This window comes from Gymnogyps californianus, chromosome 13 (genome assembly GCF_018139145.2).
Source record: "Gymnogyps californianus isolate 813 chromosome 13, ASM1813914v2, whole genome shotgun sequence".
NCBI classification, from domain to species: Eukaryota; Metazoa; Chordata; class Aves; order Accipitriformes; family Cathartidae; genus Gymnogyps; species Gymnogyps californianus.
This window is the reverse complement of record NC_059483.1, coordinates 14,637,108-14,651,141: the sequence shown is the minus strand read 5'-3', so window position 1 is coordinate 14,651,141 and position 14,034 is coordinate 14,637,108. Positions and strand designations below refer to the sequence as shown.

General features: G+C 38.0%; 1 protein-coding gene across 1 annotated transcript in view; it reads right to left on the bottom strand.

Annotated features, from left to right (window-relative positions):
- IL17RD (interleukin 17 receptor D) overlaps nucleotides 1-5,085 on the bottom strand; it is a 52,663-nt gene extending 47,578 nt beyond the window's left edge. The window contains exon 1 of the mRNA XM_050904918.1: nucleotides 5,040-5,085. The gene's annotated coding sequence lies outside the window, so the exon portion shown is untranslated. The remainder of the gene's footprint in view (nucleotides 1-5,039) is intronic.
- Nucleotides 5,086-14,034: the final 8,949 nt, after the last annotated feature.

Here is a 14,034-nt window from a genome sequence, read left to right as displayed (position 1 = left end):
AAAATGGTATTCAAGCTTAACAATTCTCCAGTAATACTTCACACTCCTCTTATCTTGTTTGCTTCTAAAAAAAACATGCTAAATTTATGGGTAAAATTCAGCCTTTGAGCAGAATTAAGCAGGCAAGTTCACATCAAAGCTTTGTTTCATCATCTTTAGACTGATCTGTTGGAAAAGACAGCTGGTCTTTATTAAACACCCTTTAAATGTTGCAGTTTTAATTAACATCCATGTTATATTAACATTACCAAATAATTAACTAAAGAAAAGCTAGTATCATCTAATCATGACTGCTTAACATCTTTTCACCAGTGGACTATAAAGTATTAAACTATTAAAGCAGAACTTGTTCTTAAATAAGTGCCTCAAGATTTTAAATTAACAAGTCTGATACAGCAGTTACTACACTTCTACTTACTCAAAAGCAGATTTGGCAGGGAAGTAAGGCAGGGAGTGGCAGGGAGTTCAACATCTAAACTAAGGGACATGATCTAGAGAGGAAATTAATCAAATCTGTAACAGTCCTAAGAGACTTCAGCTGCAGAAACCTTGTTAAATCAACAGGTTATGAATTAGCACCATATCCAAGTTTCCCAATTTCACACAAGCATACAAGGAAATATACATTTTTGTTGTTAATACTGAAAGTTAGTTTCGATTACATAAGCAGGCTTATGTTTCCATAATTTTGTTCTCTAGGTTGTGTGTTTGAATGCTCATTCTGAAAACACAGCATTTAAACTGTATAGCCTCATAGTTCCTGAGGAAAAATTCATCTGCTTATTTAAACACTAACAGGCTACTTTATGCATTTTTAAATTAAATAGGCAGACAGTCATCCGCACTTTTTGCCACTGGAGTAAAAATGGGGTCACATTCTTTGCTACATTACTTGATAAATGAAACTCAAAAAAAAAAAAAACCACCAAACCCTGGAGTGATCTTGAAGCCAAATTCTAAGCTAAACAAAAGTAATACAGATGCCTACCTGCATGACTGACCATGCTTGCAAAGCCTTGCACTCAACTTGTTGCATTATATCTAATCAGAGAAACGCACTAAAGCTTTAAATGACACATCTAATCAATTCTAAAATGCTATCACATTGTTCCATATGCCAGTGGAGAGAAATCTATTGATTCTAAAAATTCAGAAAAAATGGAGGATCAGAACTGCTGGCATCTGGTCTGCAGAGCTTTCAACCAACTCTGGAACTGTCTATAGATTAAAGAACCTCCTGATGGCAAACATTAACACCTTCCACCATGCTTCATCTTAGGTCTGTCTTCTGCTCAATACCCCTTAAAATTTTTAAATACTCTGCAAGAGAAACTCTGATTTTTTAACTGTTGGAAAATAGTAAGAAATAAAGGGAGGAATTTAAACTCTTGTAAAATTATTTCTTACCATTTTACAGGGTATTCTTCCTCCTAAATAAAGTTCCCAAAACATATATTTAGCTGGGAAAATTATTTCAGTATGACTTAGCTCTGTGCTCAGAGAAATCCTAGCTGTAGAGAATGAGTGTGTGTTGGGAGGGATGCTTGAGATAAATGTAGGGACACAGCAGCATGAGCCCAAAGAATAATGAGACAGGCAGAGCTCCTGACAGTGGGACGGTAGGAAATGGGGATCTTCAGAGTCTCTGCTATGAAAGAGAAAAGGAAATAGAAAGCTCCTTAAATAAAGAGCACAGAAGATGGCACAGGGAGAGTTTCAGGGGAGAATGCACGGGAACAGAGACCCCTAGTATGTCTGATAAGCTTTGCTTAGCAGAGCAAAGGAAGGTACAACTCTGCTAACAAGGGCGGAGGGGGAAGGTTTGCTAAAATGCTGTATTATTTATTCTTTCTCATCAGTCTCATTAAATTTAAGCTTTATACTGAACACGGTTCAGTGCCAGGAACTTCAGAGGAATTAAACATATGAAAAAAATTACTCATGTGTGTAGTCCTATTAGAATCTACAAAACAACTTGAGAGTAAAGTTGCTCATGTGTTTAACACCGAATAAATGAATCTGAATTATATTCAAATCATCATCAGAGCCCAAGTCTGTCTTCTCTGTACACCTCATGGTTTGTTTATAGAATGAAAAAAATTCAGAGACTGCTTTTCCAGAATAGCTCCCCATGTGGACATACTTATTCTAGATTAAGAGAGGCCCTTCCCTGATTTATTTTTTCTGGATAAAGGTATGCATATGATGTAGTAAGACCATCCATATGGAAAGCTACTTTGCAATACTGTTTTGCTTTAAGCAAACATTCTACCTTAATCTGAAATAACATTAAATGTAGGAATACATTAAAATTTCTGTTAAACATCAATGAAAGAAATCCCAGACTTAGCAAAGTCAATCCAAATTCTAAAATCCTGGACCCACTGAAATAATTGATAATTCTTAGCAACAGTAATGTTAAGTTACTCATCCCGATGTTAACTGCTTTCCTGCTGCAGACATAGGTTGAGCTTGCAAGACAAATGCCAAAGTATTACTAGAGAAGGTGATTAATACAGGCATATATTTTGCAATGGAAGTTGTAAAAAAAAAAAAAAAAAAAAATCACATCTAAAGAAAACATTAGCTATTAAGAATAATTTCAGGAGCTATGAATCAAAACATCAAATACTTCCTTATCACATTATTTTAACCATAGTCCAGTAATATGCTCTCATCAAGTCAAGGTTTTACTGCCACAAAATATTGAGGAAACTTAAAACTGTATTTTGTAGAGTGAAAGGAAAATTAGCATTATTTGTATAAAAGTACCAAGATGGAACGCAGATTTTCAAAAACAACACTCAAACAATAAAAAAAGATTCATCGGGGTGGGAAGTGCACCACACATTCACAGTTCTAGCATAGGAAAATATCCAGCGTGTGTGTATCTAAATGTACAAACACCCAGCTATCTACCTTCTATTTCTCCTTAAACAACTACTAAAAGTTAACCGATATTTTTCTAGATTGTTTATTTATGCCATTGAGAATTACCTCAATTCAACTGCTTCATTTAATGCAATCTAGACATTTTTACTTTCTCTGTATAGAATGTTAAGATTTATTCATGCCCTTAACATACATTAATTAGACACTACTTATAAATAACCTGCAATAAGAATATCTATTTGAATAGGATACAATTACTTCAGGGCTTGTGTCTTTTCAATCAGTCAGTGTCCCTGCAGTGTTTAGAGTGGCAGAGGGGAAGTGGCCTGTGGTTAAACAGAGGAAATACCAAGGAATTTTAATAGAGCAAATAGTCTCTTTACTTCCTACAGGGTACTACTTAAAAGGCAACCCTGCTCCAGAGCAGACAATGTGTTAGAGGGGCCATCAGTCATTTAATAGTATGTCAAGTCTACTCAAAACTTACATGCAGACCAAGATAAATACAACATAACTGAGACAATGGGTACCATCCTGCAGTCATTACTCTAATAAATGCTGCCCTGCCTGGATTACGTAGGCAATCATAAGCAAGACTGGTATTACAAAATCAGACTATGAAATTATAACTAAGCAATCAGACAAGATATCTAGTAAATTGGCTAGGGAATTCTTAAGTTGAAGCTGAAAATATAGTAAAAACAGAAACTAGTACAAGTATTTAATAAGCTAAAACCTTACATCTGTTGTGAGCAATAAAGACAAAGGGGGTTTTATGCCAATTGGAAAGAGTGTAATTTTTACTGATCTAAAAGCCAGCCAAAATAATTATATTAAAAGAATTAGATTGTGGTACATTCAGGTTTACTATACACAATGACATTAATTATGTAAGCAAAAATAAATCCAATACAAACTGCATCTACATATTTCTATAAATGTCAAAATACACTAATCAAGTGTTATGACTTTTAATAGTGATAATTTACTTAATAGCTGATGCAAGACTTGACAGAAATATACACAGTGGTCGTTATGAGCCTGTGGAGTATCCTGCCTACCTCTGGTGAAACATACAATAGACATACTGAGCCAAAACATTTTATTCCTAATTCTCAGTTAAAAAGACCTAATAGGGGAGTCTAAAGCTTCAACAGTTCCATCCAACACAAAGATTTAGGTCTCAAGCTTTATCAGGGTTTGAAGTTTGTTTTTCCACACTCCTACACATTTTCCAATGCTTTCGCCTTTCTAAACTATGCCCTACAAACTTCTGAACTGTGTGTTGCAGTAACGTTCTCAAAGGATCTGATCTGAAACAAGAAAATCCTTAGTGACAGTCTAACAAAAAGGAAAAGCAATGAAAGTCAGTTGTGTTCCCTCCAGTGTTCCTGGATCACCACGCTTCAACTAAATTTGTAACTAGACATCAGGAGAAACGAAAAAAAAACCGAAACAAAACACACAAGTCAAAAGTTATTTAAAAAATATCAAAAAAGGAAAAGCAATCAAGGAAAGTCCGACCGCAAAACACACCAGAAACAGGAACAAAAAGCAAAGACCAGTAACAAAACGTTTATCACCTTCCTCCCCCCTTCCCCCTCCCGTAAATTTCCTACATCCTCTGTATAATGATCAGGCCTGAAGCTAAGACCCCAAGCCGGCCTCGAATCATTAAAATAACAAAGCCCAAGTGATCGCTTTTATCCTTCTCGCAGCGCAGGTCGACTTAAGGAAGGGGAGAGCGCTGGCGGTAAAAGACCTGTTGAGTGACTTCTTCACACTCGCTGGTTACAAGATGCCTCCCTCCCCCAGGCGAGAAACCAATAAATATCCCTTCCCGGGAAATGCCACCCTCTCTCCCGGCCGCAAATTAACTACCAGATGCAGAGCCCTGGAGCAGATTTATTAGTTGCAGAAGACGTTTTTCCCCTCAACGGCAGCCCGCTCCCTCCTTGCACACCCGGGGAAGTGCCCATCCCACCTGTACTGCTCACACGGCCACTTGCCCACGGGACAGCGCCCGAGCCCCGAAGCTGGGAAACTCTCAGCATCTCCCCTCAAACACCGCAGCTTGCAAAAAGCCCCACTCCACGAACACGCCTGCCTGCGAGGAGAACCGAGCAGCAACACTTCGCTCTACTCACCCTCCCTCCGCAAGCATCGGCCGCTGGCCCCCTCCTGCCGCTGGCTCCTCCAGCGGCCCCAGCGAGCTGGTGACCATCGAAACAGGCGACGAGCGCGAAGAAGAAGGAGCCGAGCTTCAGCCCAGGTGCCATGGTCTGTAGCAAGCCCAGCAGCGCCCGGAGAGCGGAGGCAGCCCGGCAGCACTGGGGGCGGATGGGGGCTGCTCCTGCTGCTGCCGCTGCCGCCGCTGTGTGCATGCGCGCCGCCGGCCCGGGGGCGGGGGGCTCCTCCTCGGGCGCAGGGCTCGGCCCCGCCGCCCCCGCCCCGCCGTCAGAGCCCCGGGCGGGGGGGCCGCTCTGCCCCTCGCCGGCCTGGCCCGCAGAGACTCGGCAGCCTTGGCAAATAGTAACGATGGGAATTAGCAGGGCACCCTCCTGCCGCTTTCCCCACGCGTGCACCTTTCCCGAGGAGCACTCGATACTCGGGGCCTCCCCGCGCCGCAGGGACGACAGCGGTGTTGTGCTACTTTCCTGAAAAATAACGGGGTTTAGCTAGTACCTGATCGTCTTTCCCAGTCTTTACATGGTGCGATGCCATATTGCTGATCCATTTACTACACTGCAGAGCTGGATACAGTTCACGGTAACCTATGGATTTTGGCTTCTTTTTTTTCGCAAGCAAGGAAGGATAGGTGCCACTTCACTAGCAGGACTGATCTTCATGAAACCGTAGTGGTACAGTCCAAGTACTTTGCAAGATCAGGGCCACAGGCCAAAAGTCAATCATAGATCTTCAACAAATTAAGAGTAACGCCTGAAATATTACGAAAGCCAAACTGGAGGAATATACTATCAAGTTGTATGTAGCAATAAATTTTTCAATCAGAGTCTCTACAGTTAATTTTGGTATTCCATGCTTTGACCAAAACATTTTTCTTTGAAAGAAAATAAATCATGTTTCTAATAAATCTCAAATGCAAGCTGCTCTGATATATCAGTGAATTATATCAAACTCCTTGCCCGAAACTCTCAAAATCATGGAGGAGTCATAGAAGCCCAAGGCTCCTCTGAAGCACAGAACCACCGCATAATTTAGCTTGGAAGGGACCTCAGGGGGTCGTTAGGTCTAACCATCTGCTCAAAGTAGTCCTAACTTCAGTTTTAGATCAGGTAGCTCAGGGCCTCATCATATGTCACTTTCACACATCACTTAACTCCAGTTATTTTTGAAAATTTTTATTTTAGTACATTCTGTTGCTATGATTAATATTGGACAAAAGCATAATCCAAATCGAATAGACAAACCCATCAGTATTATAAAAGACATTATGGTTTGGATTAAAATAGTATGCAAAAACACCACTAAGCCAATCAGTTGAAAGGAAACGTGACCAGTTGGTAATTTTTAAACTAGTACTGGTTTTACACCTATCATAAGATTTTCCATCCTTTGTGACTATTGGCAAAAATAATACAATAAAACTCTCTTAAACTGCTTGTTTAAGTTGATGAATCACAGTTCTTGCACTCAGTTACCTTTGAAAATGGGTTTGTGACTTCAGGATGGTCATAGCCCTTCATTGTGACATGAACAGAAATTAGATTCTTGCCATTAAATATTTTTTAGCACAAATTGGAGATTAGGCCGTAGTCCTTTTAAGGCTCTGGGAAAAAATGATGCTTACTTTTGATCTCCATTTCCCCTGAAGGCTGGAATTCTGAAAAAGGGAATATTAAGACTACTCATTCTATAGGTGGAATTTCACTGATTTTTATGAGGAGGTGTTTTCTAAGGTCAAGTACATCCCAGACCAGAATTAAAGTTTGGCACGTTTTTTCACTGTACACCATACACTTCTATCTGAGTATTCTTGCTTTACTTTCTTCTTGCATTACTTAGAAGTGACCAAACAGGCTTGAAAACTAGCCTTTTTTTTTTTTTTTTTAAATCAAGTCAGGCTGTATAGAAACTGTAAATAACTAGTCCTTTTATGTTTTAATGCATTACAAAGGACATAAAGCAACATAATATAATGGCTAAAGAAAGGAAGACATGTACAATTTATTTACAGGACAATAATGTCTCTGCTGCCCATAACCACCTATGACAAGCAATGACTCCCTGTTGAACACATCTCCGTTGATCTGCAAACAGATCTCCTTCTAAACTATGGGGAAATCTGTTTGGCATTTTCTGTTAACAGCAATCTAGACTGCTGGAGAAGCTGAAATTTTTAAGTGACAACTAAGAGGAAAATTAGCATTATCTGTGCTATTGATGCATTAGCCTACAATGATTTTAATATAAACAAAAATAGACAATAGCGATATTTCCTAGGTAGCAGAATAACTGAAGAACTAACTCCCAGCTATCACTGATTACACTGGTAGTACCCAGAAAGCAGCAAAATGATCCATCTTATTTACTAAGACCTCAAATTTACTAGCACAAAGCAAAGATGCCATCTGACAAAATCAGTGTTAATGCCCCCTTCCCAATAGTTCAGCTTAAGCTAATAACAAAATGACACATCTGAAAAAAAATTATCTCCATACTGCCACCATGTCCAACTTACTAACATGAATGAACTGACTGAATACAGAAGTATTTCATTGCTTTGTATGCAGTTAGAATAATTTCCACTGAAATCTTTTGTGGAAAAGGGTAGGGGAGAGGTGGGAATCAAATGACAGCAGTTAACATTTTTTAGCTAGATTCTCCAAAATGCTGCTAGTGAATGTAAGGGCAAAAGTGGCTTTGGGGACTCTGCTTTTCTGTAGGCTCTTTTGTCCTTTTTACAACAGTCTCTTGTTTCCAAATAGTATAGAACACATAATATCCAAAAGTCATGGGTATCACTATCATGCATTCTACAGCTGGTTTTGGTTGCCACTCCACCTTCTTGCTTAAAGCTAAAAACCATTTTTTTTTTCCTTCCCCTTTCTGAGCAGCTGTTCCCAGATGGAGGGGACAGTGAGAACTCAGCAGTTCCTATAAAAACATGAAAACTCATGTAATAAAAAGTTCTGATAATATGGTTAAAAATTCCCTACCGAATTTTTCTGTCGCTCAGCAAAAATTCCTTCTTAGACTTGGAAGTTGGATGCTCCATCCATACTTTGTATTTCTAGCACTGAAATCTCTCCCAAGAGAGACTGACCTTGACTGCAAAAGGAGTTACGAAAACAGCTCACTTTTGGGCCAGAAAGCATGCATCATGCTTGTAGAAGTATGCAGCTTAGTCAGACAGTCATGACTATTGCAATATCACACTTCTGTTACAGATAAACATCACCTGCTGTTAGGAAACGAGGATGAGCTACAGTAAACCAAGCAGACAGTATGCTAAAAGATCAGCAGCATCACAGAAACCTCTTACAGGTCTGGAATCACAAAGTATCATCATCTCACTCTCCATAAAAGCATAAATAAGATCCCAGAACAGAAAACCCGCAATGCAAGAGTCTTCTGGAACTTCATTTGGCAGATACTGGAAGGCAGAAAACAAGACCTTTTGAAAATAACCACTTCCATTAAAGTGTCCCACTTACATGGGGACGGTTTACCTACAGAATGAACATCTAGCATAAAAACGAGGAAGATCTTCCAGTATCAAACCTTAAGAACGAAATTAGAAAGTGAAATGGATGTGGACACTCTCAGCAAGGGCATGAACATTCCCACCAGTGTCAAGGGTCACAAAAATTCTACTCTGATGGAATCTTCCATGTTATAACATGCCATAGTTTCAAACGATCTGGCTAAGCTCAAGTGAAAGATTATCAGCTGATAAGACAGTGACCCCAGGCCATAAAATTGAATTGAAATTTGAATCAAATCTATCAATTGTTACAAATACTTATCTTGTTCAAGGCAAGTTTTAAATCACTAGGTCTTGAGAAATGTGCCAAAAATTCATGAAAAACACTGAGTTCTGAAAGGAAAATCTGTATTACTAGTCCCATTTTATAGATGGGGAAACTTAAGCACAGAGTCATAAAGATGCCTGCTTTTATGTCTTACACACATGCTCAAGGCTAAACCAATAATTAGATTTGGAGTCAGGAAACTGACTCTGCCCCCTAGTAAGACAGGAAAAGCCCCCTGGGTGTAGTGTTTTTTGTTCTTAATTTGCTGCTTTCTATAGACACACACTCTGCTTCCTAAGGTCATCCAGACATTACCAGTGGGTGCTTGAAATAGTGCGGGCCATGGAGCCCAGATCCAGCCTCCAGAACAATTCCACCCAACTGGCTGCGTCTATCTTGCAAGTGGCAAAGAGCACAGCATGCTGTCCTGGCAGCCAGCTGCCTCCTGCTGTGTCCAGACATTTATTGGCACTTCTGGAGTAGCTGCTGCTGTGTCCAGATGGGACTTGAAAGTGGAATTAGATGCATGAATTCTGCTTTGACACTGGCAGCCATCACTTCTATATCCAGATGCTTTGCACCAAGTCCTGAAATTAAGCATCCAGTCCTTCATGCTCAATAAGCTAGACCTTACAGAATCCCTTGTAGTGTACTGACAGTAATATTTCTCTCCTCCTCACTTTTTATGTCACACTGTCATGTTTGAGCTTTTTTCTTAAAAATCTCAAGCCTATCTTCAGGTATTTGGGGATGTTTTGAGGCTTGTAGAGTTCAGAGAGTAGGGAGTGAATGGTCTTGTGACCTTTCTGGATGACTTAATGTCTTCTACAGGAAATTGCACTTAATGACCAAGGAAGTTTCAGTCCTATATTCCTAAAGGCTCAAGTTAGCTTCAGATGTAAGAGTAAGTTATGGTGAAAAGGAACTGATTGAAATAAACCAAACAGTCATTATATGAAAATTACCTCTGATCACCATCAAAATAACAATTTATCCGTGATCCATGGACGCAAATCTTCATATAATATTACCACTCCCAGACCTCACAGTTCTCTGTATTGTGTACAGGCCAGCTGGTTCTGCTGGCAGAGAATGTTTGCAGTCAAATGTCAACTCTCTGTATTTCTGTTTAGTTTTGTATCTGTTTATTCATATTAATATAATAAAGGAACAGACAGCTCAGTTCTCTGAAACGATTCAACTTACTGATGTGCCACCAAATACACTCCTCCCTGCTCCAAAAGCATGCTGAATTCACTCACTCTGTGGCCACATGTCGTTTCTGAGAGAAGAGGGAGCAGGGCAGGACCGCATCTTTCAGCGGCAGTCTTCTGTTACACTGGATTAGGTGTAATATGAAACTGCACTTTTAGAGAAAAATAGATTTGTGATGCAAATAAAATTAAAAATTGCATGGAAGAGTCATTTTTCAATAAAAATTCTGTTGAACTAGAAATATTCCAAACCAACAACTGTATCCCCAAAATTACGTATGTTTTATTCTCTAGCGATAATTGAATAATTTTTAATGTTCAATTTTAAAATATTTTTTCTGCAATATAGGCATTTCATCTCAACTATTAAAAATGCAAATCAAGATCCCCACAATGCAGTTTGAATAAATGCTAGAAATGTTAATAAAGTAACATTTTTACAAAAGTTTCTCAGTTTTACTTCTAATCTCAACCCTTTCTTATTACAGCACAATACTTTCCCTCCAGACAGCTTGTCATTTTCCTTCTGCAGGGAAATGCGGGGGAGGGGGGTGGGGTGAACAACCCTAACCTGATTTAACAGTCTATTCTGAAATTCAACAGCATCCTGTGGCAATGTCTGCAAAATTAATCCTAGCACACTAAGGGACCCCTCACTGAGCATAACCTGCCTTAAACCCTTTCCTATTTAACTGAGGGAGAGCTATTTGTTGAAGCACTTCAGGATGACATCATTTGTTATTTGAGGCCAAAAGCTAAGGGTAATTAGTGCTAATGTTTTGAAGATTTTTGTAATTAACATGCATCGAGACACTAGTAACAGATAGCCTTACAGAACAATAGGAACATGGCCGGAAGAATTTAAAAAAAACCTTACTATTGTGTAAACATTAAGGAAGAAGATTGGAAAGCACTTTGTCAATAGCACCTCATTCTACTCCCACTAAGGGAAATATACAAACAAAAGAAAATACGAAGGCTGTAAGCATATGGAAATTGCAATCTTTATATGATAGATACATAACAATATTTCAGACAAGAATTTTAAAACATTTTATAGCAGATTTACAAAAGAATCCACAGCAATTCTACAAGACTAAGCTAAAAAAAAAAAAAAGAGGAAGGGCCCTGTTAGGAATGACAATTGTTGCTGGCAGCCCTACCTCTCAAACAAACAAACTCAAGGTTCTTTTTATCTACAGTCTCGCACACTCTTTTAAAACAAAAATTTGAAGCAGTCAGATATCAGGATTGAGTTTGCTTATTTTTGGAAAGAGTAAGATAAATATGCAGATAATAATAGACTGATCAAACACAATGAACAAGATTTGTTAATACTTACATAGAAAGTTAATGCATGTTAATATGATAACTTACAATAGATAACTATTATTTGTTTCTAATTAGATGATAATAGTAACAATCACTGAAAACACCACTCCTATTAAACTGTAATTTGTGATAAAAATTATTGCCCAAGACCATATGTTTAGAGAGGAAAGAAGGGAAAGATTGGATCAGTTTTCTCATTTAAACAAGAACGTCTACAAGAAAAGGAGGTTTTCCACGTAACTTAGGTTTCACAAAAATATCTAGCCAGGGCCAACTGCATTCTAAGGGCAGTGCCGATGCCTCATTAGAATGCTTCCCTATGACTTCCTTTCTCTGTCAAAATGAGTTAGAGCAATTTGCAATTATATTGTCAGATAGCCACATCCTGTAGCATAGAATAAGATGCTGTTCCAACTCTGAAGTGTGAGAATTGCATTTCACTGTATGCCTCATATCCAAATATCTATCTGGTAACTTACAAATATTTGAATCAAGAAAGAAATTAAAGTGGATACTATCACATTTTTTAATATTTTACCCTAACTGAACACTTTGAAATGCAAGACAAACTCTTAAGACATGCACAGTATTTAAACAGCACAAAATAATTTCTTGCCCTTCTAATGTGATAAAACAATGATAAATGAAAAGTCTGGTGGTAGTGTTTCTGCCTGGCAAACCTTTGCATTGTCAACACTGTATTTATTATCATAGAAGAATTATATTAGTAGATATTGTACCAGAAGTCATTCTAAGTTTTACACTGTAAGGGGTGGTTTTTTTAGAATTACTGGTCACTTTGTCAAATGCTTTCTGGAATGTAAAAAGATTATGCTACCGTAAATTGACTACGTTGGGCAGTCCTATAAACATGTACTCATGAAAGCAGCCTAAATTAATTTAGAGGCAAGATTTTAAAAGGTTGGCTGCCCAAAACTGAATTCTTAAGGTAACAGCTAATTGTTAAGAAATGTTCAGACTATCAAAAATATTAAGCACCCACCAGTTTCCACTAGGTTCAGTTCAATATTGACCACTCAACTTTTGAAAATCGGGCCCAAAGTCAAGCATTTGTATGCATGTATAATATAAATTTGGTCACAAAGTTTGCACAACAATTAAAATAGGTAGTCACCTGCTGGCATTCTGTCTACCCACAGCCTCACTCATGACTGCAGATTTTACTGAAAATTAATTTAAGCATGTAGGACTGTAATTATAAAATCTAGCCACAAGAGGGCAAAAGCAGCCCAGCATTTTTATAGGCATTTCAAATACAGACTGTTACCACTGTTTCAAGATTTATGAATTTAAAGTCTGATTTAATATGAAAAAGCAAAGTGTTTAAGATGCAGCTAATATATAGCCAACAATCTTTAATGCAGAATATTTGATCTGCTATCTTCTTAATTTCCTTAATGTGGCATCATTCACAGAAACTGAATCCCAAGATATTTTTGAGTATTACTATGACTGATGCAATATAATTCTAAATATTAAGAGAGTGTGAAATCTATCATTAAAAGATATATATTCATTTTCATTTAATATATAAAACATAATTTGGTTATACATAGACAAAAGACTGCCCCAGAATCTAGAAATTGTGGACAGGCACTTATCACCTTAGAAGTAGTAAAATGACATGGACTGGTAAAATAAAAAAACAGCGTTAAAAGAGCAAGAAAGGATTAGAGAAAAATAAGGTACAATAATTAAGCTGGTGCCAGGTTACAGATGATTTTTTTCTTTTTAAAAAGTCACAATGAGAGAACGAGTTTGAAACACGTTTACATATGCAATTTAAAAATGGCAAATTCCCAAAATTTTGTAGTGATTAATAACAAGACTAATAACGTAGATAACTTTTAATGAAGGGGACTATCTTATACCACCAGCTAACTTTTGTCCTTTTTGCTCCAAATTGCACAAGATTAAGGAAAAGAGTGATAAACTATACTCATTGGGTTCCCAGCCATCACAGTGGCAGAGGAAAACCTGGTTTAGGAGCTAGGAAAAACAAAACATTGGACTGTAAATCCAAAAAGAAGGAATATTTATTTCCCTCCCAGTCCAGGTATGGTATCATATTGACAGGCCACACATACAGATCCTTACAACATCCCAAGCCAGATGACCATGCTTGAAGATTGGTATCAAAAGCATTACTTGAGCCCTGTTTGAATCAACAAACAGATACTCTGTTTGCTAAAGGCACTAGACTTTCCACCAACTGGTTCACAACATGGATCAAAACACACTTGAAAAATCTATTATTTCATTGCTTTTTTGTTCCTCTTTGCATTTTTTAATTTTTTTATTAAGGCACAGGCAATGCACCACTTGTTCTATCACTCTAATACCAGCACCGTACCACATTCATATGATCAAATATAAAACATACATGGTGGTATGAAAGTCATTGGCAATTATACCACAACTACACCAAAGCCTGTATATCCCTAAGCATTTTTGATCATGTTCTTACCTCGTTGCTAATAAACAGCATCCTGCAAAAACAGGTATTAGAAGAAATTCAATTTATTGCTTCTTCTAAACTCAACAAATATATGATTAGTTTTCTATTTTGCTAGTCAATC